The following is a 27,307-nucleotide window of genomic DNA, read 5'->3' on the forward strand; positions in this document are numbered from 1 at the left end:
TGCTATCTATGGTTACAGACCCCCCAGAAAAACCCTGGACTTTTGAATTGGATTGCATCCATCACAAAGCTTACTGTATTGTCATTGCCAGCATCACCCCCAGCATTTACCCCAGTATTGGCCACCACCTGACTGCATTAGAGATAATACAGAGAATGCACAAACTGTTTTACTGCCAAAGCGTTGCCAGCACCACCAGGCTGTCTAGGGAGTTTTATGCCACTAAACTCAAGGCAGGGACACCCATGAGCGAGCATTTACTATCACTAAATAATACTAGGGCCCAGCTGACACAAAGGGGGGAGGTCATAAGCGAGAGGACCATGATAAGTATCATAGTAAATTCCCTAGACCCCAGTTGGGACACCTTTATTACACAGATAGACAATCTAGGGACAGGGAGGCTCTCACTTGACTTACTAACAAGTAAACTAATATCAGAGGATTGCATCAGAAAGGAACGCTCCCTAAGCCGCAGGGAGCAAAGACCCAGCAGAAAGGTTGAGCCACAGGGCAGGAGCCAGAGCAACACAGAATGCTATATATGTGGGTCAAGAAACCATTACAAGAGGGACTGCCCTAAAAATACAGGTGACAGGATGCATAGGAGAGATAGACCAGAGCAAAGGACAAGACACACTAGTGGACGCTCACCAGAGGTCAGGCACAGGCGTAGGGATTCACCTAGCCCTAGAGACAGGAGAGACCACAGGGACAGTTCCAGGGAGAGCCACACTGGATCACTGTACGGCATAGGGGATCAAGCACAACACTTAGGCCAAGACAGGGAGGAAGGCACATGGCTGCTGGACTCAGGGGCCACAAACCACACCACACATGATCGCAACCTACTAACATCTTTCACAGGAGAAAGTTTTGTAGTGAAAGTGGCTAACCAGAATAACGTACAAGTAACAGGCAAAGGTAATGCATACGTACCAGGAATAGGTATGGTACGGGGAGTACTTCTGGTACCAAATATACCATATAATATCCTTGCCACCCTAAAACTAAGCAAGGATAACAATGTCGAGGTGACTTTCAGAGAAGGAAAGGCACAGGTAACTAGAGGGGGTAAAGGGATAGGGAAAGTAGTAGTCAGTGGGGAACTACCATTCTTCCACCCAGCCAAGGGCACACAGCCAGAAGTAAACAACCACCGAGGGTTTAGCTCCAATAGCACAGGCAACACAAGTAAGGAAGTAGAGGGGGTTAAGCACACACACACCACCGATGAACCCAGTGAACAGGGGACACCTAGGAAGGAGAAACCAATGATAGGGAAACCAATGCATGACAACTGTGCCCACCTATTACACAGGAAACTAGGGCACATTAGTTTCCCCGTAGTGCAGAAAATGTTGGAATGCTCTGAAGGTGTAAAAATAAAGGATTGTGAGAACTATCTCGAGTGTTCTATTTGTAAGGGCTCCAAATTGAAAACCAAACCAAGGCCCAAGAAGTCAGTACGCACAACTAATTCGATTTTCCAACTTGTACATATGGACCTAGTGGGGCCACTAAGACCCTCCATCAAGTACAGGAAGAGGTACTTCCTGACCATAGTGGATGACTTCAGCCGCTATGGCTTCGTGTACACCCTAAAACACAAAAATGAAGTATTTCAAAAATTTAAGGAATTCTATGCGAGGGTGGAGACACAACACAACACCAAAATCAGGCAAATAATGACAGACCGGGGGTCTGAATTCTTATCAAACGACTTCTCGCGATGGTTAAAAGCACGCGGGATGATCCATTACACGACTTCTCCTTTTTCCGCTTTTCAAAATGGCGTGGCGGAACGAAAAAACGGAACGCTACAGACCATGATGAGGTGCGCGCTAGATGATGCCGGCCTAGGGCAGCATTTCTGGTCCGAAGCACTCATTTATTCGAACTATACCCTAAATAGACTGTGGTCCAGCGTACTAAATAAAACCCCATATGAATTAATGTACCAAAGGAAACCACAGGTGTCACACTTACACATATTCGGGGTCACAGCAGATGTGCACATACCCAAGCAACTCAGGCGTAAGGGGGACAGGGTATCCAGGAAGCTGAGGTTCATGGGCTATGAACCGGGGACGAAGGGATACAGGTTCATAGACAACAGCAACAATTTCGTGATATCACGAACAGCTGTTTTTCACGAAAACGCTAACTGGTCCAAAATACACCTCAACGAGGTGTCCCTTAACAAGGACGGACCAGGGGATGATCAAAAAGAAATGAAACACCAAGCAGGGAGGGACACTGAAAAGAGAAAGAACAAACCCAGGGGACAGGAAATACCAGTGAAGGGGTGGAAGGAAAACCACCCGCTCATTAAAGTAGACTCACTCACCGAGAGAGAAGCTAGGTACATGCATGACACAGAGACACCTCCTGACAGACCAGTCAGGACAAACAGGGGCAAAAGGCCAGAAAGGTTAGGGGACTACATACTATCCTTACACAATAACCAACTAACCCCCAACACATATGAGGACGTACTAGGGTTACCAAATGAGGAGAGAAGAAATGGGAACAAGCCATGGAAAGGGAAATGGACAGCCTGAGGGAACTAAACGTATACACTCCCTCTAAAGTCCCAACAGGAAAGACAACCATAGGCACTAGGTGGGTCTACAAGGTTAAGACTCTAGAGGGAAATAAAGTGCTCTACAAAGCAAGACTGGTGGCTCAGGGATTCGCCCAGAAATACCCTGATGACTACACGGAAACGTACTCCCCCACAGTCAGGGCCGAAAGCGTGAAATGCGCACTAGTGGTCGCATCACTACTGGGGCTGGAGGTGCATCAATTCGACGTGCAAACCGCTTACCTGCACGCTGAGCTCGACAAAGAAATATACGTGAGAGCGCCACCCAGCCAAAGCACCAAAAAGGGGGAAACCTGGATTTTAAACCGGAGCTTGTATGGACTCAAACAATCAGGGAAACGTTGGTATGAGTGCCTATCCAAGACATTGAAATCCATGGGATTCTCAGCCACTTCAGCCGACAACTGCTTCTTCACCAAGAAGTCAGACAGCTCCCTCGAATATGTTTTGATATACGTAGACGATATATTGTATATCGGTGATCAAGCCAGCAAATGTAATAACTTCGCCAATGAGCTGGGAAAACATTTCACACTAAAAATATTGGGCAAGGTAGACAAATACTTGGGGGTGCAGATCACAAAAACAGGCAAGGGTTTTCAGCTGTCACAGAAGGATAAAATTTTAGAACTAATACATAAATGCAGCATGACAAACGCCAAGGGGTGTGAAACGCCAATGCAGCCAGATTTCTTGAAGGACATGTATAATGAGGCTGAGGCGTTCAAGGACAACACTTTATACAGATCCACCATAGGCTCCCTCCTATACATTGCGAATTGGACCAGGCCAGACATCGCATTGCCAGTCAATTTGCTGTCAAGACACGTGGGAAAGCCCACCGTGTACCATTGGGAGGCCATCAAAAGGGTATTAAGGTATCTAAAGCAAACTTCCGAGGCCTGCTTGTCATTAGAACCCGAGAACACCAAAGCACCCACACTCACGTGCTATGCTGACGCTGACTGGGCTGGGGACGTGAAGTGCAGGAAGAGCACTTCGGGTTACATATTTTTCCTAAACAACAGCCCGGTTCATTGGTATACAGGCAAGCAAGACTTGGTAGCCACATCCACCACGGAGGCTGAATATATCTGTTTGTCCAAAGCCGCCAACAACCTGGTCTGGTTTGATGACCTGCTCGCTGACATATGGGCCGAGCCGAGCTACCCCCTCATCATGCACGAGGACAATAAAGCCGCCATGGAAATATCTAAGGCTGAAGCAGTGGGTCAAAGGTCGAGGCATATCGACATAAAGTACAAGCATGTCAGGCAGTTCGTGAACATAGGTTTTGTGAAGGTTATACACTGTGACACGGAAGAATAAACGGCAGACATCCTAACAAAGCCGTTACAAAATAAACAGCACACGTACCTCACATCAAAATTAGGAGTCCTCGTGAAAAAGACAACCCAAGTACTTAACACACAAAAATATCTCGGCCAGGCATTTAGAGGGGGTTTTGTCATGAATAAATGCCTTGCCTCTGATTCAGAGCTAGAAGCAGGGGGGCTGGGCAAGCCAACCCCCAAGGTCCACCCTAACCCAATGACCCCTCCTTACCTTAGCCACGCCCCGGGGGTACTTAAGGATCAGCCATGCGGTCCTGCCTCAGTTCCAGACTTGTACCTGTAACGATAAGATGCTTAATCAATAAACAATAATTGTTACACTAAGAGTTTGTCTATGGATTTATTGGGCACGATCCTCGAATACAACTAACATTGTCCGGCTGACTTGCGGTGCAGTGAAGCCAGCGGCTCCCTGCAGATGAGATGTCAGGAAAACGAAAGCGAGAAAGGGCCGGGGCGGAGTTGGGGGCGGAGTATCGGTAGTAGAAGAGGCAAAGGGGATTTCGGAATCACAGGCAAGGCGAAGCCTCTTCCGGGCACCTATTAGAGCCGGTGCCCGTCGTGGCTGGCAGTCACTTGCTGCCAGACGCTGCTTCTCTCCTCACACTGCTTCACAGCTCCCGTGAGCGGCTGCCATTTGAACCCGAGGGAATTGCAGGCTCGGCGTATCCTCGTCCAGGCGCCTATTAGAGCCGACGCCTATCGTGGCTGCCAAACACTTAGGCAGGAACACTTAACAATAATAAGAAGAAGAAGTAGAAGAAGACATGCCAAACGGTGCGTCGGCAGGCGGACATGCAGCGCCAGAGGAGGGAAGGAGGCCCCCCTCAAGACTCAGGGCCATCCTAACCCTAATTCTAACCCTAATTGGAATTCTAAATCTAGCTCGACCTACTCTAAATCTAAATCTAAATCTACCGCCAACAACAACACCAGTGCCAACACCAACGGCGATGTTGACATTTCCATGGGGGATTAGTCTCTGGTCCAGGGCTGCACCCCACTCGCAACCTAACATGTGTGCAAAGAGAGCATAGGACACCTAGGACCCGCAAAGGAAACCCTCTCCATTTGAAGGAAGCCTCTCCGACGTTGAATTAATAAAACCAACCAAACCAACCAATAAAGAAATAAATAAATCTGTATTTGCTTCTTTATTACGGTAGGAAACATGTTACAATATGGGAGAAGGAAGGGACTCCAGATTATCACGAGGCAGATTGTATCAGAGCTGTTTGGAAAACTAATTTCCAGAAGGAGAAGGAGAAGGAGAAGGAGAAGGAGAAGGAGGAGAAGAAGAAGGAGGAGAAGAAGAAGAAGAAGAAGAAGAAGAAGAAGAAGAAGAAGAAGAAGAAGAAGAAGAAGAAGAAGAAGAAGAAGAAGAAGAAGAAGAAGAAGAAGAAGAAGAAGAAATGCAAAACGGTGCGTTGGCAGGCAGACCTGCAGCGCAAGAGGAGGGAATGAGGCTCCCCTGGAGATTCAAGGCCGTCCTAATCCTAGCTCTAACTCTACCTCTAACTGGAAATGTAAATATAAATGTAAACATAAACGTAACTGTAGCTGTAGATGTAATTGTAACGCCAACGCCAACACCAAGCAACCCTAACCCTAACCCTAGCTCTAGAACTAACACCAACACCAACACCAACACCAAGGGCAATGTTGTCATTTTCGTGGGGAATTAGTCTCTGGTCCTGGGCTGTATCCCACTCACAACCTAACCTGTATGCCATGCCTAACCTCCAATGTCCCATCCAATACTGGGGTCCTGTTTCTATGACAACCACAGCACAGAGCAAGATTCAAAGTGGTCCTAATGGATTCCTGGTCTGAAATTCATCCGCATTTTCTGCATCAAAGGCTAAACTCAGGATCAACAGAAGAGACCTTCAAATGTCTAGGCTCTACCATATCGCAAGATCGCAAGATGGACAGCTAACATCAAAAAACGTCATCAAAGAAGCACGACAAAGAATGTTCTTTCTGCGCCAACTCAGAAAGCTCCAACTGCCCAAGGAGCTGCTGATCCAGTTCTACAGAGGAATGATGGAGTCTGTCCCATCTGCAGCTGCAGAACTGTCTGGTTGGGTTCTGCAACCCTCCAAGACAGACCCAGACTTCAGAGGATCATTAGAAGGGCAGAAAAAACAATGAAGGGCTACCAACCTGCTTTCCCTTGAGGCCCTGTATACTGCACAAGTCAAAAAGAAGGAGGGCTGGCTGTGAAAATATGAACAGGCCCCTCGCATCCTGGACATCACCTGTTTCAACTCCTGCCCTATTCTAGGGTATCTCAAACGACCAACCAGGTCAGATGCTTCCTTCCACATGGCCCAGCAAATCAAACCTGGTTCTTGCATTCTGCTGCCTTTGACAATGAGCCAGAGAAAACCAGTGGAATTTCCCATGGTTCCGATAGCAATCCTTTCTTTATTTCAAACATTCATCCATCAGCTAAAAAGGCCGTAAGACAAAGGAACTGTTTGAAAGTGCATGTAGCCAAGGATCACCAGAGAAAATCCTAAAATTAAATTTAGACTCTGGAACGAAAATTCTTGGGTTTTGATCCAATCGGAGGTGGAAAGCGCGCCCGGGGATAAAGGGAGAACTTTTCGTTTCAGTGTTAAATACACCCGATTCCTCAGATGGCCACCAAGATACAGAACTAGCTTCTCAAATATAAACCCATCTTGTCAGGATGGCCTGTTGCAATATTTTCAGGATCAGACTCAATAAAGATAATAGAAGTTAAAGCTTTAAATATATTTCTTTTTAATTATGATAGGCATTCTATATTCACTGAATATTCAAGGTAGAAGCGACGAGAATGGTGAGGGTGGCTCCTTATATATACAAGGGGTGGAGCTAGGAATGGGAGTGGTAAGTTATGAATACATTAAAGTCCAAAGAATAAGTTAACCTCTGATGTTCCATATATACATTATTTACACATTGGAGAATAAGGCATTTACATCTGACAAATCCCCCTCTAAATGCCGGTTCGTTACACAACACCAATTACATTCTGATTCAGGACAATATAATACATATAATTTAGAAGTTAAATATTTGTGTTGTTTAGAAGGTAAGGGTTTTGTTAATATGTCAGCTAATTGTTCAGAAGTATCGCAATGTATTGCTTTAATGAATCCGTCTTGAGACAGTTGTCTCACATGCTTAAACTTTATATCAATATGCCTGGACCTTTGTCCAATTGCATCGGATCTGGATATTTCAATGGCCGCTTTATTGTCTTCATGCATAATAAATGGTAAGGTGGGTTTCTTCCAAACATCAGTGATTAGATCATTGAACCATACAAGGTTATTTGCAGCTTTGGACAAACAAACATATTCCGCTTCTGTAGTAGAAGTGGCTACTAGTTCTTGTTTACCAGTATACCAGTAAACTGGACAATCATTCAATAGAAAAACATAACCAGAAGTACTCTTTCTGCATGATGTATCACCAGCCCAATCTGCATCAGCATAACAAGTAATTTTTGGTTCTCTGTCATTATTGGGTTCCAACATTAAACAAAAATCTAATGTACCCTTCAGATATCTTAGAATTCTTTTGACAGCTTCCCAATGATACAAGGTTGGTTTACTAACATATCTTGACAATAGATTGAGAGGTAATGCAATATCTGGCCTAGTCCAATTAGATATATAAAGGAGTGAACCTATAACTGATCTGTAAAATGTGTTGTCTTTAAACTCAGGGGAAGATTCATCAGTGTTTCTAAGAAAATCAGTTTGCATAGGGGTGTCACAGGTTTTAGCATTATTTAAGTTACATTTGTTTAGGAGTTCGATGATTTTATCTTTCTGTGTAAGTTTGAATCCCCTTTTAGTTTTGTTAATTTGCACACCAAGGTATTTATTCACTTTACCCAGAGATTTCAGTGAGAAGTGTTCATTTAACTTATTTACAAAGATTTCCCTGCTCTCTTTATGCTTTCCAATGTATAAAATATCGTCCACGTAAATTAATACAAATTCAATATGATCATTACTCTTTTTTACAAAGAAACAGTTATCAGCAGTGGTGGCGTTGAAATCCATGGTCTTAAGTACTTTTACCAAGCAATCGTACCATCTTTTGCCGGATTGCTTTAATCCGTACAGACTCTTATTTAATAACCAAATTTCGTTCTTATTAGTGTATTGACTGTGTGGTGCTCTTACATATATTTCCTTATCTAATTTTGCATGTAAGTATGCGGTCTGTATGTCATATTGGAATACGTCCAGATTGAGTGCAGATGCTACTACAAGGGCTGTTTTGACACTCTCAGTTCTCACTGTGGGTGAATATGTATCAGTATAGTCTTCTGGATATTTTTGTGCATAGCCTTGTGCAACTAGTCTAGCCTTGTATAAGGTATTGCCTCCTTCTAAGTTCTTAATTTTATAAATCCACCTGGTACCTATAATTGTTTTATCCTTAGGTGCGATCGCAGGTGTGAATACATTTAATCCTTGTAAACTTTCCATCTCTTTTTCCATAGCTAGTTCCCATTTTTCTCTTTCTTCATGTGGAAGTTTCAATACTTCTTCATATGTATTAGGTGTTATTTGTTCTCCATTCATATGCATTATGTAATCTTTGTATTTATTTGGTATTTGGTTTCTATTGTTTCTAATAGTTCTTTCAGGCTTGCTATGGTTATCATGCAAATATCTAGCTTCCTTTTTTGTTAATGTGTCTGTCTTTATTTTATGCTGACTATTAGTCCAAGTTTTGGTTTTGTTCTTACTTTTGTTAATATTTTGATTTTCTGTTGTTCCTTCCTCGCAAGATATCGTATCTTTACATTTATTAGGAAATATTTCATTAAGGTGCAATTTTGACCAATTGGCCTGTTCATGGAACACAGCTGTTCTGGATACTATAAATTTGTTATTACTATCAATAAATCTGTACCCTTTGGTTCCAGTTTCGTATCCCATGAATCTTAATCTCCTGGATACGTTTTCTCCCTTTCTCCTCAATTGTTTAGGTATGTGTACGTCTGCAGTGACTCCAAATATGTGCATGTGTGATAATTTGGGTTTTCTATTGTACATCACCTCATATGGTGTCTTATTCACAATACTGGACCAGGTTCTATTTTGAGTGTAATTCGAATAATGTAATGCCTCTGACCAAAATTGTTTGCCTAAACCAGCATCCTCTAATGTGCACCTAATCGTGGTTTGTAGTGTGGAATTTTTCCTCTCTGCAACTCCATTTTGAAATGCAGAAAAAGGATTGGACGTGAAATGTAACATTCCTCTATCCTTTAACCATTGGGAGAATTCTTTAGACATGAACTCACATCCCCTATCTGTCATAATTTGCTTTATTCTGATATTATGTTGTGTTTCTATACGTTTGTAGAATTCCTTAAATTTCTGAAATGTTTCATCCTTGTGCTTTAATGTGTAAACAAAACCATATCGGCTGTAGTCATCCACTATAGTTAGGAAGTAACGTTTTCTATAGGTAATTGAGGGACTTAATGGACCAACTAAGTCCATATGTACCAAATCAAAAATATTGTTAGTTGATCTGTTAGATTTTTTTGGTCTGGGACTGGTTTTTAGTTTGGTGGACTTACATACTGAGCATTCCAAATAATTTTCACAATTTTTTATTTTGACACCTTCTGCGTGTTCAGTCATTTTTTGTACTACAGGAAAGCTTGCATGTCCTAACTTCCTGTGTAAGATGTGAGCACACTCATCATGAATTGGTTTACCTATTTTTGGTTTCTTTTCCTTGTATGTATTTTTGTGATCATGAGTTATTCTACACTCATCATTGTCACTGTTACTGACATTTTCATCATCTGCTTCAATACAATCTTCCATATTTGAATCAATGTTATGTAAACATCTTTCTTTAGTTATCAGATAGGGTAGACCTCCTTTTATCATTACAGTACCTACATTTGTTTTGTTCTTTTCTATAGTTGCTTTCCCCTTTGAGAAAACTATATTGATATCAGATTCTCTGCTTAATTTTATGGCACTTAGTATGTTGTGAGGTATTTCTGGGATTAATAATACCCCCTCTATTTTCCCTAGACCAGGCAAGGTCACATTTCCTTTGCCTAGTACTTGAACCTTTTCTTGATTAGCTACCTTTATCACAAACTTATCTTCTATAAATGAAGATAATATACTTTTGTTGTTGGTGGTGTGATTTGTTGCACCAGAATCAATAAGCCAATTGTTATTCTCATCCTGCTGTGTTCTGGTGCTGTCTTGTTTATTTAGCCCATTCAGTGACCCAGATTTCCTCTCTTTTGAATTTTCTCTACCCCCTCTACCTTCTTTGTAATTTGGTGGGCTTCTATATTTGTGTCTATCTGTGGAAGATTGTCTGTAATTATATTTGCTCCTATATTCTGGTCTATGTCTCTCTCTTGAGACTTTGGGGCAGTCTCTTCTACTATGTTCCCTGGATCCACAATTGTAGCATCTAAAGGCCTCATTATGTTTATCTTGAAAGACTACTTTCCTAAAAGGTTTGTGGTCTGTTTGGTTACTGGATCGATTTTTTCTTGAATTGTCTTCTGCTATCAATTTGTTAGATAGACTTTCTATGGATAAATATCCCAAATTAATGGTATCTAAGTGTGACATAAAGCTATCCCATGATGGATCAAGTGAATTGATAATAACACTTTTCATTGTTTGATCTGAAATCACTTCCCCCCTCAATTGTAGCTCAGCTCTTATTTTGTTTAGATTTATCAAATGCTCACTTATAGAAACTCCTGGTTTTACTCTAGAGGAAAAGAAATCCTTAGACATTCTTGTGGTTGTAGCTACGCTATCGCTGTGAAATAGATTAAACATGCATTGAATTATTTCTGATACAGTTAGGTTTGGTTTGATGCTATGATACATTGCAGGAGACACGCTAGATATTATTATGAAAAATGCTCTATGATGTAAACAATCTATTTTTAAAGTCCAAGGTCTTCTTGGAGGGCTAGTTATAAAGAATAGTAAATTTTCTTTCATGAAAATAACCTGAAGCTGTTGATACCACTCTTGTAAATTAATGCCATCAATTCTAAGTTTTGGGAAGTCACTGGGTAAGTTACCTACATTATTCTGTCCATTACTTACAACCTGGGGCAGTCCGTGATCTCTCAAGTGCAGGAAATTACAGAACGGCATTGGGATGCTTGCAATGAGTCTGCGCGGTTCTCTGGCCAGTTCAAGTCCTTCTGGGTCGTCTACGTAGTTTCGCACATGCGCGTTGCTCATTTCTTCTTTGGTGGCGTCGTGGAAGGTTCTCTCCCTTTCAGCTCTCTCGATCCGCTCCTCCTCAGATGAGTCGGTCTCTGGCTCGGTTTTTGGGGTTCTGGTGGTGGTGACGGTTCTTTTCTTCTTTTTGTGTGCGTTGGTATTCGATTTTGTCTGTGGTGTAGGGCGAAATCGGCATGGCTCTCTGGGCTCGGGCGTCGTCGCTTTCGAAGTCAGGATGGGAGCGTGCAGGTCTTGAGTCGCCGGTTTGATTTCTTGCTTCTTCGTAGATGTCTTGGTAATTTTCAGTCTTGGCCCAAAAGCAGCAAAAAGCGTTTTCATTGCTGATTTTACTTGAGATTTTGTTAAATCGTCTTCACTTTCTGATTTTGGATCATCTGAAGAGTTTGAGACTTCTTTCTCACTTTCTTCGTCTGATAGTGTTTTTCGCGCCAGAAATTTTGAACTGAGCGTTTTGATTGGCTCTGCTCCATTCTCTTTTGAAGTTCGTTGAAACCAAGATGGCTGCCATTCAAAATTTCGCGCGGGATCACATCTTTTCTTTTTAACAACTATTTTCTCAGTAGTCATCTCACTTACGATTTTTTGATCTTTGGGTTTTTCTTTAATGACGTTTTTCTCTCTCGCTGCTCCGCTGTTCTTCAGCATCTCCTGGAGGTCCGCGATGAGACTTTCATCATTCTTTTGGCTTTTTAGTATCTTTAATATCTCTGACCTGAGTTCGTTATTTTCTATTTCGATTTCTTTCTGGTCATTATTTTCACTCATTAGTTCTTCTTCTTCAGTGGTGTATTCTTCGGATTCTCTCGAAATCGCATTGGTGGATTCGTTGATCATCTCTTGATCAGTTTCTATTTCTTTGCTGTAGGCCCTGGTGTTGGGCCTATCTTTCTTGGACATTTTTAATTACTTATTGAGTCAATTAACCATCCTCTGCTACCAGCTTGTTGCAATATTTTCAGGATCAGACTCAATAAAGATAATAGAAGTTAAAGCTTTAAATATATTTCTTTTTAATTATGATAGGCATTCTATATTCACTGAATATTCAAGGTAGAAGCGACGAGAATGGTGAGGGTGGCTCCTTATATATACAAGGGGTGGAGCTAGGAATGGGAGTGGTAAGTTATGAATACATTAAAGTCCAAAGAATAAGTTAACCTCTGATGTTCCATATATACATTATTTACACATTGGAGAATAAGGCATTTACATCTGACATGGCCATTATGTGATGATAGAAGCCACGAGGTCTCATTGGTAGCTCTAGTCCAAATACTCCAATTTCTGAAGCTCTCCTTTTTTCAGATTCTTCCCTATTTGGGGAATATGCAGTTCAACAACAGTGCTGGAGATGAAGTCTCCTTCTCAGAAGATGGACTGGGATCTGCTCGTTACGATCTTCTCAACTGGGTTTTCCTCCCCAATAAATATTTTGTCCCCGTGAAGGTGGGGCAAGTAAATCCTGAGGCTCCCCCAGGCCAAGATTTCACCATTAAATCTGATGGAATCGTCTGGGCCACAAAGGTGAGCTGCTTGTCCAGAAGGGACCTTTTCTAATCAGACACGTAGACAAGACTTCAAATGTTAATCTTTCAGGGTCAAAGAAGACATTCATTAAGTCATTTTTTGTTATTGTGTCATTTTTCATAAGATTGATATAAAATCACATCTTTCAACAAAACCTTTCGGTTCACAGATATAAACTGCCCCGGCCACAGAGGCATCTTTCCTGATCCTCAGCAGTTCCATGCAGGATAGCTTTTGGACAGAATTTATGAATCTCCAACTAGGATTTCCACTCCTATTCTAATCCCCAAATGCAAAAACTGCCTTCCAATCTTTCCTGAAGAAGTGTGGTGTGCAGTTCAAGCTTTATTTTTTATTATTCAGAATATGCTCCTTCCTTCAGCACTATCAACCTCTGATGAAATAGATCTGCCAGGGAAAGAAGACATTCATCTATCTACGTCTCTTTGATAGAGCAGGAAAGAGCAAAAAACGTCTGAATGAACAGATTTGAGATTCAAAGCAGAGAGGTCGAGGCAGGGATAATGTACTCAAAAACAAAAGAGCAGCATTCCTGGATAACAGATATGTCATTCTTCTGGGGGTTCCATTATAAAATAGGAGAAAAAACAGGCAGCAACATCAAACTGGAAGCCTCATTACTCATGGAAGCGCACAGTGAATGAATAGCTGGAACTGAACAAATCCTTGTCTCTGGCTAATCTCTACTCAGGATCATCATAAATGGAGGATGATTTGCCCTTTTTGATGCCCCATAAATTGTACAAGGAGTCCTTTCATCATTCCCTTTGTGGACAGGCCAACAGCAGAAAGCGGAAGTCATATCACCTCTGTAGGAGGGATAATGCATATGGCAGATACCCCTGAAATTCTTAGCCAAACACTCTTGATTTCAGATGCAGCTCACTGTGAGCCCTGCCCAGAAGACCAATATCCCAACAAGGACAAGGACCAATGCATTGTCAAGAAGATCCACTTCCTTGCCTATCAAGAGACCCTGGGATACACTTTAGTTTTTCTTGCTCTCTTTTTCTCTCTGATCACTTCTGCAGTCCTGGTAATTTTCCTTAAACATCATGACACACCAATTGTCAAGGCCAACAAACGAGATCTCACTTACATTCTCCTGGTCTCCCTCCTTCTCTGCTTCCTCTGCTCTTTCCGTTTCATTGGTCAACCAAGCTCACCTGTCTCTTCCAACAATCTGCCTTTGCCATTCTCTTTTCTCTTGCAGTTTCCTCTGTATTGGCAAAAACTGTCATGGTGGTTCTGGCCTTCATGGCCACCAAGCCTGGAAACAGGTCAAGGAAACTCTTAGGAAAACCACTGACCAACTCCATTGTCATAACCTGTCCCCTGCTCCAAGTACTTCTTTGTGCCACCTGGCTGGGAATCTCAACTGCGTTTCCTAGCTGGGACTTTCACTCCTTGTTTGGAGAGACCATCTTGGAATGCAAGGAAGGCTCAATTGTAATGTTTTACGGTGTCCTCTCTTACCTAGGACTTTTGGCCCTAGTCAGTTTCACAGTGGCATTTCTAGCTAGGAAATTGCCTGACAGCTTTAATGAACGAAGTTCATTACTTTTAGCCTGCTGGTCTTTTGCAGTGTTTGGATCTCCTTCCTCCCCACCTACCTGAGCACCAAAGGGAAGTCCATGGTGGCTGTGGAGATCTTCTCCATTTTAGCCTCTGGAGCTGCTCTCTTGGCTTGTATCTTTTTCCCCAAATGCTACATTATTCTGCTGAGGCCCCATCTTAATTGTAGAGAAAATATAGTAAGAAACAAAAAATTATAACTAATGCAAAGATTGGCCTCATTTATATTTGTCTTTGAATGTGATAAAAGTTCTAAGAAATGATGGCATAAAGGAGAAATTTGCCCATAAAAGAATTCCTTATCAAGTGCTGCAACTGTTACAATATACCTGTTTTCAACAACAAACACCCTGCATTTTGTTTATCATGTCTTCTCTTTATCGTGTTATCAAAGTATCCTATGTGGATGGAAACCTACTTTTTAAAGAAGTATTCATTATTTCAAGGAGTTGGGTTTTTTTTCTCATTTTATTCTTTTTCATTTAATTATTCTTTCAAAATAGTGTTTTAAAGGTATTGAGTTTTGTATCAATGTTAAAAGCATATGTGGTTGTTTCTTTCAATATCTGAGGCTTCATGGAATTCCCTATCAGTATTCAGTGATTTTTGATAACATCTCCCTTTCCATCAAATGGCCTCTGGTGCGAGAAAAAGAAACAGAAGGAATTTGTGCTAATTGCCCCATACAATAGCAAACTTGAATACTCTCATGTTCAATCAGCTTTATCAACATTTCTATGGCAACTTAACTGATTTGTGTTTTGTTTTTTTTTTATTAAAAGAATACTTCTTTGTTGAAAGGAACAGTAGAAGGGTGGGAAAATAATGATGGAAGGATGGGGAAATAACTGATATTCAAAATTATGAATAGGTATGCTTACATCATGTATTCCTTATGCATATATTATTTTCTCCTCCTTTCTCAAATGTATAAATATGAGTCCATCCTTTGGTCTTCAAGAGTTCCTCCCACTACTCTCTGGAGAAAATTTATCCTGGGCACACTCTTAACAAGCAATTCTGCTGTGAGACTTGATTAGTAGTTTTTGGTCCTGCATTTGAAGCCTGAAGGCTTAAGCAGTTGTAATAGCTGCATAAACATGAGAGATAGTCCTTATTTAGCAACAATGATGAAATAGTAACTTTGCAACCCAACACACTGATGAGAATGGGACAATTGGCTGCAGTCGCCTTGCCCCGGCCACCTCAACCCAGCCTCCCCATTTCAGCTAACCCACCATGGCCACCCCTCCCCATCAGTCCCTCCCTGGTATCCCCTCCCTACCAGCCCCCCCACAACTGATTCTCTCTAGCCACTCTCCCCCACTGCCTCACCCTGGGTGATTCACTGCAGTACAAATTGCCCCGGCAGATGTGCAATGCAGGACAATTAGCCCTGTGTGTCTCAACTGTTCACAGACTAAAACCATTCCCAGAAGGTCCTTCCCATTGCATCAATCTCCTCCTCCTCTACTGACTCCTAAAATTGGGGCCCATTCCCCATTTTTTTTTATCTCCTCCCACATGAGAATCACTCTCAGCAGAGAGGGATCGGGGCCATGTGGGTTGTAGACGGTAAGAGGCTCTAGGTCAGATCTGCCATAAAGGATGAAGGGGGGGGATAGGGAAGGGGGGAATGACAGGAAACAGAAGAGGCAACCAGAGACAATGACTGAACGATCCAAGGACAGAGGCATGGGAACCGAATGCAAAGGGCCACCAAACAGGCACCAAACCTTAGAACTGTCACCTCACGGTTGGATTATTGCAACACGCTCTACATGGGGCTACCCTTGAAAAGTGTTCTGAGACTACAATTGGTCCAGAATGCAGCCACGCGAGCTATTGTGGGTGCACCTAGATACACCCACATTACACCAATTCTCTGTAAGCTGCACTGGCTCCCTATCGGTCTCTGGACACAATTCAATGTTGCGTGTTTCCAAGGATCTTACCCAATAACTCCAACACGAAATGTTCTTGAATCAGAGTTCTTTATTAATCAGTTATTTCTATTACAGGTGAATGTCTGGAAGTGGATCTGGATCCCTGGACCACGCCTTATATACCTGGGAGGCAGAGCTAAGGTAAGGAGGGATCAGGGGAAGGGCCAGGTGGGTATAATTCAATCCAGAACCAACATCACAATCAAATTTCCTTTTATGAGTATATGTTCCCAGGGTATGACTGTCAACCCAGCTTCCTAGTTAAAGTCAGGAGGCACCTGAAAATCACCCAGTCCTGTGATATGTAGTGCTTTAAAGGTGTTAATAACCCCTGTTGTCCTTGAGGTGGTTGTTAAATGACTCACAGGTACTTAAGTCTCCATCTTTGAGGAAGATGGGGAGTTCAAAAATTTAAATAAATAAATAAACAATAAATAAATGGAGCATGGGGTGCCTAAGGCATGGGTCGGTCCTTGGGCCCACCTGCCCAAGAGATCTCAAGGCTCCTCCATGTCCTGAGTCATCCTGGGCTCTGCTTCCTGGCCCTCGAGAGAATGTCCTCCAATTTACAGGGTCTTTTTAAAATATAAATTTAAAATTTGATACATTAATAACGGCTTTGAACCAAACCCAGGATAATAGCCAGTGGTGAAATCCAAATTTTTTTCTGTGGGTGTGGCTTGGTGGGTGTGGCTTGGTGGGCATGGCATGGGAAGGGTATTGCAAAATCTCCATTCCCACCCCACTCTGGGACCAGCCAGAGGTGGTATTTGCCGGTTCTACGAACTACTCAAAATTTCTGCTATGGGTTCTCCAAATTGCTCAAAATTTCCGCTACCGGTTCTCCAGAACCTGTCAGAACCTGCTGGATTTCACCCCTGATAATACCCCAAAGCAGAAAATAACAGTTGATTTTGCACATCGTGGAATTGGAATCCGATCTGTTGCTGCAAAGTGTGAAGAAGAAAGAATCTGATCTGAAAATTAGAGATTTGCAAGAAATTCTGAGATAATGGAATAGATGAATGATGAGCTGGACTTCCTTGGCGAAATTAATGCTGTGTTTTTAAAGAGGCTTTTGGAACAATGCATGCTGCAGAGAGATTGACAATAGAGACTTATGAACTTGGAAAATGAGATGCAATTGATGGGAAAGTTCCCAATTAAAATCCTAAGGAAAGGTTGTTGTTTTTTATTAAGAGCCAAACAAGAGATTTCATCTTAGACATATCAGAGGTAATTATGTGGTTATTGGTGACACATAAGAAGCTGTTTTGGATTTTTTATGTATTAAATACAATAATAGATTGGTTACAGGGGGTTTTGAAATTTAACTTTGCTGTTGATTATCTGGTTAACTATTATTTCTTCATAAATATAATGTATGACAGGTCAAATATGTTAGAAATTATGTCCATATATAGCACAGAGCAAACAAAGAGAACAGTCACCATGTGCTTTTACTACTTAACTGTTTAACTGTAACAGGAAATTTTCCTGTAACAGAAAACAGGAAACTCTACAAAAGAGCATACAGCAGTGACGGCTAACCTTTTCCAGACCAAGTGCCAAAATGTGCGTGCATGCGCCCGAACCCCCAAAACGCAATGCATGTACAGCCCCGCATATGCGCCCCACCCCCTGCATATGCACACGTGCCCCCGCATGTACCCCACCCACCCTGCATGCATATGGCCACCTGCACGCCCCCCATGCATGCGTGGCAGAGACATGACCACCAACTGGCCAGCGGGAGGCACACGCATGCATGCATGGCAGAACTGAACTTAGGTGACGGTTCACATGCCCACAGAGAGGGCCTGTGTGCCACCTGTGGCACGTATGCCATAGGTTCACTATCACGGGCGTAGAGAATATACCATAGATCCAAACTTTTAAACACTGCCATCTACTGCCTGAATACTACTGTAGTTGTTGCATAAATACATTCCAAAAATGAAGTCCAACAAAACAGATGTAGACCTTTATAAATCTTGGACCTATTTTGCAAGAGGGAAAGCTATTATTGTTGCAAATTTTTTTTTAATGCTCAACCAGTGGGAATAATATGAGTTTCATTTTTTGTCCTTTTAACTCACATCTTTTTTTAATATTTTTGTCTAGTTTTGTTTTGTCTTGTTGAATTCCTCCTCTTTGGGTTTTGTATTTAAATTTTCTGAATAAAATAAAACAATTATGGTTTTAAAAAAAATTCAAACTGAGAATATTCTTTCCCATCCAACAGCCTTTATGCATGCAGGAGCCTTGGTAGTACAGTGGTTTAATGCACCCTGTTATTAACACAGCTGCCTGCAATTTCTGCAGGTTTGAATCTTCCCAGGCTCAAGGTTGACTCAGCCTTCCATCCTTTCTAAGGTAGGTTAAATGAGGACCCAGATTGTGGGGGCAATAAGCTGACTTTGTATAAATATACAAAAGTATGAAGGCTATTGCTTAACGCATTGTAAGCCACCCTGAGTCTCCGGAGAAGGGCGGCATATAAATCAAATTAAAAAAAAAAAAAACCTATGACAGCATGGCTTGTCAGTCAATAATTGCACAATGGAATATCATCAACGTACAGATCAGTGGTGGGTTGCCCCTGGTTCGGACCGGTTCTATAGAACCAGTAGTAAAACTGTTGGGAGGCTCTGCCCAATGACCCTGACATCATCAGAAGCAATCTGCGCATGCACAGAAGCAAGGCGCATGCACGAGCGAAGAGAGAGTGTGTGCGCGATCGCATTGCAAACCAGTAGTAAAGGTAAGTAGAACCCACCCCTGGTACAGATGATAACACACTTCAGACTGAGAAAGCCTCATTGATGCTTCCTGAAAATCGGGGGTTGGGCTCAATCTCTCCCCTCCAATCAACCAGCTTCAGACAAAGGAACGAACCACATAACAATATGTTCCCACTCTTATTACCCCAGTTTCTAATCTCATCCCTTGCCGTCAGAGGTGAAATGCTCCCGGTTCGGACCGGATCGCCCGATCCGGTAGCAATGGCGGCGGGTGGTTCGGAGAACTGGTAGCAAAAATCCCTGCACCCCGCCCCCCACAACCATGCCCACCGGAGCCGCACAATCATTGGAGGCTTTTTTTTTTTTACTTTTAAAAGCATTTTTTCCTACAACTTCTTCCGCTGAAAAAATGCTTTTAAAAGTAAAAAAAAAAAAAGCCTCTGATGATTGCACGACTCAGCTGGGATCTCAGAGGCTTTTCAAAGCTTTTTTTTTTTTTTTTGCAACCTCTTCCGGGGAAGAGGTTGCAGAAAAAAATGCTTTAAAAGTCTCTCTGACGATCCCAGCTGAGTTGCCTGATCGTCAGAGAGACTTTTCAAAGCATTTTTTGAAACGATCAGGCAACTCAGCTGGGATCATCAGAGAGACTTTTAAAGCATTTTTTTCTGCAACCTCTTCAGCAGAAGAGGTGGTTTAAAAAATGCTTTGAAAAGGCTCTGACGATCCCAGCTGTGTTCCTGATCAGCAGAGGCTTTTCAACGCATTTTTTTTTTGCATTTGCAGAAAAAATGCTTTGAAAAGTTAAAATTAAAAAAAAAAAATGTTGGCCACACCCACCCAGTCACATTACCACCACCACCACCCCACCAAGCCAAACCCACAAAACCGGTAGTAACAAATTTTACATTTCACCCCTGCTTGCCATGTAGGTATAAATAAACTAGCTATTCCATTCCAATTATTGACATGATTGCTCAGAGTACAACAGATTATTGTGTGCCACTGCACCCACTAACACTCACACTATCTGAGCAAACTATGGCACAAGCCAAATTGCATCTTCTGTGCAGGGGCTCAGCTTCATGTAGGTCAAATACATAACTTCACCGTGACTCTCAAATCCATCTGCTCCGTGCATTACAAGAAGAGACACAAACATGTTTCCCATGCTGGTGTAGGAAGAGAAGCTGTTGTTAAGTGGGTAGGAGAATGCCTGTTCCTTGCAATTATCAGAAGAAGAATTAATTCTTAAACTATCCCCTGTGGATTTCTAGACACAACATTCTTCCAAGATAAAATCTGCTTTAAAAAAATATCTGAGTGCGGGCAGAACATGTCAACATAGCTGGTCTTGCACAGAGTTAACTCCTGGGTTAGCCCAAAGACAGGTAAGAATCCGTCTGAATAGAGCTGGAAGGGACTTTGGAGGTCTTCTAATCCAACCCCCTGCTCAAACAGGAGACCCTATGCAAGAAGGAGACACCAGGAGCCGTGGTGGTGCAGTGGTTAGAATGCAGTATTGCAGGCTAATTCTGCTGACTGCCAGGGGTTCGGTCCTCACCGGCTCAAGGTGGACTCAGCCTTCCATCCTTCTGAGCTCAGTAAAATGAGGACCCAGATTGTTGGGGGCAAGAGGCTGACTCTTTAAACCACTTGGAGAGGGTTATAAAGCACTGAGAAGTGGCATATGTCTAAGTGTTGTTGCTATACAATTTCAGATAGGTGGTTGTCCAGCCTCTTCTTAAACAACCCCCCGCCCCATGATGAAGCACCCACAACTTCTGGTGGCAAGCTGTTCCACTGGTTAATTGTCCTCACTGTTAGGAAGCTTTTCCTTACTTCCAGGTTGCTTCTCTCCTTGATTAGTTTCCATCCATTGTTTCTTGTCTTGCCTTTGGAAAGAAAAAAAAAGCACTGTTGATATCAATTTGTCCTGGGAGACCTCCAGATAGCATGGGTGACATCTATTGTGCTAAAGCTGTGATAAGATTTCAAGCGCTGCCTGCCATTCAGCTTCTGCACAAACTTTGATTTCTGGTCTAGGAAGGAAGGTGACCAAAATGACTGGGCTGCCTCACCTGTTGCTGCTGCTACTATTCTGGCTCCTGCCGCCACCCACTGCGAAGAGGCTGCAAACCATATGTGTGTTAAGGAATTATTTAAAATCACCAAGAAGCTCCTATAGCCCTGGTGATCTCATTATTGGTGGGAATTTGCCTCTGGAAACCTTGCTTCTCTCCAAAGTTCCACGCTTTCAAAATGACCCATTGGTGCTTTCTATACCAACTTTGTAAGTTCCACCTTGATGGGAAATAAGTAGATCATTTCCCATTGAATCATAGGGCTGGAAAAAGGCTTCTAGTCCAGCCCTCTGCTCAAGGCAGGAGCCTCATATCATCCCAGTCAAATTTCTGTCTGGTCTATTTTTTTGAAATCCTCCAGTGTTTTAATAAATGACTTAGATGAGGGAATAGAAGGGAAACTTACCAAATTTGTGGATGATACTAAGCTAGCAGGAATACCCTAGAAGATAGGCTCAAGATCCAGATGGATCTTGACGGACTTGAAACCTGAGCCCTATCTAACAAAACTGAAATTCAATGTAGAGAAATGTAAAGTCTTACACTTAGGCAAGACAAACCCAAAGTACACATATAGACTGGGTGAAACCAGGTTTAATAGCAGTGACTGTGAGAGGGATCTTGGAGTCTTAGTGGACAACCAGCTAAATATGAGCCAGCCGTGTGCAGTGGCAGCCAAAAAAGCCAATGTAATCCTAAATTCCATTAAGAGGGGGATACAATCAAGATCAAGGGAGGTACAAATACCCCTCTATAAAGCCTTAGTAAGACCACACCTAGAGTACTGCATCCAATTTTGATCACCACACTATAAAATAGATATTGAGACCATAGAAAGAGTGCAGAGAAGAGCAACCAAGATGATGAGGGGACTGGAGGCTAAAACATACGACGAACGGTTGCAGGAACAGGGCATGGCTAGTCTAGTAAAGAGAAGAACCAGGGGAGATAGGATAGCAGTCTTCCAATATTTGAGGGGCTGCCACAGAGGGGAGGGAGTCCAGCTGTCCACACACAGACACCAGTCTGGTGGCTTCCTGAACTTCAAATGTTGTGTGCTTTTCTCATTAAACTGCCAAACTCTCGGTATACCGATATTGTGACATCCCCCACTGGTGTCCTGTGTTGGCCAATGGTGACCAGGCCTGAAGAAGCTGCTTAAAGAGGAGATCCAAATTGATTTGGGTGCTACAAGAGCAACTGGAAGGATTATAGCCAATAGAAGAAATTGAAGGAAGAAGGGATGATAGAAGGGTGTAAAACAGTCCATAATGGGGCTGGGAAAACATTTCTCTCACAAACCCATCCATGTTTAACCAAAGATCTTTTTTAAAAAAAAAACCACCAACCCAATGAAATTTGGGACTTCCTGTACCAAAATTCCCCACCACGAAGCAAGGCAAACTCCTCCCTCACACTTTCCTATAATATTCCCGAATGTTTTTTCTCACTATAGTCCCATAGCCAAGAATTACCAGCAGGTCCTGGCCTTGGTGTTTGCCGTCAGAGTGATCAACGAGGATCTGGTTCTCCTCCCAAACATCACTCTTGGCTTCCACATCTATGACAATCGCCAGATTGAGAGAGAGATTTCCTTCATCAGCCTCTCCCTGCTCTCCACACAAGATCAAATGGTTCCAGGTTACAAATGTGACAGACAGGACCCTCTGCTCTCTGTTGTTGGAGGTCTCAACTCCAAATCCTCAAGGCAGATGGCCTCCATCTTCAGCTTCTTCAAGGTCCCACAGGTAAGGAGGTTCCTTCAGATACAGGTATGGAGTAGACAAACAACATATAGAAACCAAGATGAAACTAAGTATGCTTTGGGGGGGGGGACATAAGAGGAATGTGTGATTTAGAGAATGCATGCAATATTTTATGTGTCAAATAACCCAAAAGAGATAGATAATGACATAATTCTGAAATGTTCCACTTGCTGAGATAAATTCCTTCCTAATTTATTCTTCAAACAAATGTATCCAGATTTTTGGCGCACTTTATTTTCTGTGGGGAGGCGGTGGCTCAGTAACTAAGACACTGAGCTTGTCGATCGAAAGATCGGCAGTTCAGCGATTCAAATCCCTAGTGCCGCGTAATGGGGTGAGTTCCCATTACTTGTCCCAGCTTCTGCCAACCTAGGAGTTTGAAAGCACGTAAAAAATGCAAGTAGAAAAATAGAGACCACCTTTGGTGGGAAGGTAACAGCGTTCCGTGCGCCTTTGGAGTTGAGACATGCCGGCCACATGACCACGGAGACGTCTTCGGACAGCGCTGGCTCTTCGGCTTTGAAACAGAGATGAGCATTGCCCCATAGAGTCAGGATCGACTAGCACATATGTGCAAGGGGAACCTTTACCTTATTCTGTGTATGAGGTTGATGGTTTGTTCACTTGCTTTTTGACATGTCACAACATGTCACAATATGCAACTGGTTGCTCTTCCTAAAAAGGAGAGAAGTTTAAGCCTGCCACTCAGAATAAGTCAGCATGACTGGTGGGGCAGGAAACAACACAATGAGAACCCTTAAAGTCACCATAAAACTTTGTCTTTGAAAACAAAGATTCTCGCTTTCTCCAGCTCGGTGTTGGCTTTGAGTTCTCTCAAGGAGACAAAACAATTTATCCTTCCTTCTTCCGGATTAATCCCAAAGAATTTCCTCAGTATGTGGGTTTAGTCCAGCTCCTCCTGCATTTCCAGTGGAACTGGGTTGGGCTTCTGGCCCCCGAAAGTGACAATGGAGAACATTTCATCTCAACTCTGTTGCCAATGCTCAAGGAGAAGGAGATCTGCCTGGCCTTCACTGAAAGGTTGAAATCGGATTTTTTTGCTTCTCCAATGTGGAACGTATTTCATAGTTCCAAAACCCGGTCCAAAGCTGAGGTGATTATTCTGTTTGGAGACTCCGGTAGTATTATAAATGTAGTGATGACAATGAAAGTTCATGAAGAATGGACAAAGACATCATTTTGCAAAGTTTGGATCTTAACTTCCCATTGGAAAGTCAGTATGGGGGAATCCCAAGACATATGGAAAGGTCTAAATCCCTTCCATGGGGCTTTGCATTTTAGGGACCACACCGGGGATATCTCGGAATTCAGTCATTTCCTCCTGTCTTTAGACCCTTTCAACCCACAAGGAGACGTCTTTCTCCCTCCATGGTGGGAAACGGTCTTTGAATGCAAGATCTACAAACCAGGTGAAATTGCTCCAGGCTGGAAAAAAACATGTACAGCAAAGGAGAATTTGCAGAGGCTGCCAATTTACATTTTTGAAACAAGCATGACAGGAGAAAGTTACAACATCTACAATGCTGTTTATGCTCTGGCACACGCTTTACATGCAATGGATGGATCAGGAGTGCGACCAACCCTGATGAGGCTTGGAAAGAGCATCTTAAATGTCCAGTCATGGAAGGTAATTTCTGTGGCTTTTGACTCAGTCCACAGATTCTTAGAGAGGAATCTTCCCATATGCATTTCTTCAATTACTGATTAAAGGTCTGCATGCTGCCATGTAATACATCTCAGTACAGATCAAAACAACAAACACATAGGAACTATAATATGAATTCAGCATAATGTTGGAAAGGGTTAGAAGGGAGAAAAGTGTCTGAAATGGTAAAAGGTCTTCTTGAGCAGGGGGATGGACTAGAATAGTGATGGCTAACCGTTTTGCCATCACGTGCCAGGAGGGGGGCAGGGGGGTTGTCCACGCATGTGCCCACATCCATAATTCTATGCACCCCGCCCCCGTGCATGAATGCATGACACACACACACACACAAACCCGCTCCCCCATCTCCTGGCACACGATGGGCTAGTAGGCCCATTTTTCTCTCTCACCTGGCTCCAGAGCCTTTCTAGGAGTCTGGGGAGGGCAAAAATTCCCCACCGAGGCCCTCCAGAGGCCAGAAATGGCCCGTTTGCCAACTTCCAGTGGAACCGGAAGTGAAGACGCTCACTTTCCATTCGGAAGTTTGAGAGTTCAATCCTAGGTAGCAGCAGATATTTCTCTCCTAGGGTGCAAAGAAAAAAATATCTGTTGTGAACTCCCCGTAGGTGTCAAGAAGGGCATCCGGCCAGTAAACACTCAGCTCCATCCAGTCAACCCAACTGTACCCCTGTACAGGGTCATAAACAGGGAAGTTGTTAAGTCTTAGTTCATTCTGAGCCTTAACTTTTCTGACTTCATCTTTGCAGATTCGGGCTATATGCTGGTATTCTGCTTCAGTTATGTGTCCTTCTTTCCACTTTTTATACTTGTCCTTTTTATCTTTCGATTTATCAGAGAATCCTTTATGCAACAATGCTTGTTTCTTCTGGGATCTCTTCTTTTTCTTTTCCGGCAGTATTCTGTAAAAACTGGAGTTGAAGAGGCGAATGGTAAAGTAAAACTTTTGTAGTGCTGGGGAAAGAGCCCAAATATTTGATGATATCCTTGATTGACCAGATTTCCATAAATGGAATTCCTCTAGTTTCTCAAACATACCTCCATGACCTAAAATGATGGTCAACAAAGACGGACAGAAACCATGATAACTTTATGTGATCATCAGCCAATGTCCCCAATTACTGGAGGTGCATTTTGTTTCAGGTTCTTTACTATTTGTGGAACGTCCAATTTAACAACAGTGCTGGAGAGGAAATGTCGTTCTCAGGAAATGGACCAGGATCTTCTTGTTTTGATCTTCTCAACTGGGTTTTCCTCCTCAATAAATCTTTTGTGCCCGTGAAAGTTGGGCAAATAGAAACCAGGGCTCTCCCAGGCCATGATTTCACCATTAACGCTGATGCAATTGTCTGGGCAACTAAGGTGAGCCGGAAGAAAATGTAAGTTCAGGGGGAAAATTCATTCTCTCATATGGCAGTCATTTGGTGAAAAACCTGCTCTGCATGTAACACACTTGAGGTCTGATTTGTGTCAGGGTTCCAAGTAACACCCCCAATGAAATCAAACTCCGAGGCTTGAGTTTCCGCAAAGCTAATTTTAATTAGACATGTCATATTGGCACATCTGGGAAAACCAAATCTGAGAGCTTCCGGGTTTTCCTCACCCAAAAGAAAGTTCAAGTCCTTGCCCTTCACCAACATGTCCATCACACGAACCAATCAGGTACCCTCCGGAACAGAAGATACCTCCTCATTCTTCTCAGCACAGCTGCAGGGCACAATGACCTTGACTTTCTAGAAAGAATGCTATTTTGACTACATATCATCTTCACTCCATACAATCCACCCTCCCATTTTCCCACAGTAGAATTTGTGGCAGGCCTGAAGGCTCAAAGGTGAAAAGATGGCTTCCAGGCCAGGTCTGACAATTTGTGTCAATCCATAAATAGTTGGGATTGGGAAGAACTTCTGTTTGAAGTCCAGGATGAAGTATGAAGATGCGGCAATGACTTCCATGGACCAATCCCATTCAGTTGGATCCTCATGATTCTTTATTTTTGAAATGCTGTAGCTCAATGTCACAAGCCTTCTTTTGCAGGTTGCCATCCCAGCATCCACTGGTGAGTTGGGAGTGCCACTGGCCTGAATCCCCCAGGATATTCCTGGTTTTTGATAAACAGTAGAGAACCACTTCCTTTGAAGATATACTGAGCATAGAAATAGAAATATGGAATGGAAATAGAAATAGAAATAGAAATGTGGAAATGAAATAATGAAGAATGATCACTGCTTATTTCATCTCAAGAATTTCTTTTTTCTCTTGCAGAAGAGACCCTTTGCCAGGTGTGGCATGAAGAGGTGCCATGCAGGAGAAAGGAGAAGAGTTCCAGAGGGCAAGCAGGTTTGCTGCTACCAGTGTGATGCTTGTCCAGAAGGGACCTTTTCTAATCAGACAGGTAGAACACACTTTAAATGTAGACCTTCCAGGATCAAGGAAGCCATTCAGTAGATCAAAATATCTGTTCGTGTTAGAAATTCTGTTTATGTAGCTCCACAGACCAAACAAAGAGTACAGACACCATGTATTTTACTGCCCAACTGTTTTAACTGTAACAGGAACCAGGAAACTCTACTTAAAACAAAAGAGCCATAGATCCAAACTTGTAAAAACTGCCATCTACTGGCAGTAGTTGTTGCATAAAAATACATTCCAATAATGAATTCCAATGGTTTTTTATATTTGTCATTTTTGGTAAGATAGAGATGCATTCATACTTTTCAGCAGAACCC

The 27,307-nt window shown here is 42.6% G+C and overlaps 1 protein-coding gene across 1 annotated transcript in view; it reads left to right on the forward strand.

The window, feature by feature from the left end:
* The window catches only part of LOC132710555 (uncharacterized), a 39,121-nt gene extending 20,606 nt beyond the window's left edge, over window positions 1-18,515 (forward strand). Inside the window, exons 7-8 of the mRNA XM_087873476.1 lie at window positions 12,540-12,758; window positions 16,379-18,515. The gene's annotated coding sequence lies outside the window, so the exon portion shown is untranslated. The remainder of the gene's footprint in view (window positions 1-12,539; window positions 12,759-16,378) is intronic.
* The last annotated feature ends 8,792 nt before the right edge of the window (window positions 18,516-27,307 follow it).

Source organism: Pantherophis guttatus, chromosome 1 (genome assembly GCF_059756535.1).
Source record: "Pantherophis guttatus breed Tessera chromosome 1, ASM5975653v1, whole genome shotgun sequence".
Taxonomy (NCBI): Eukaryota; Metazoa; Chordata; class Lepidosauria; order Squamata; family Colubridae; genus Pantherophis; species Pantherophis guttatus.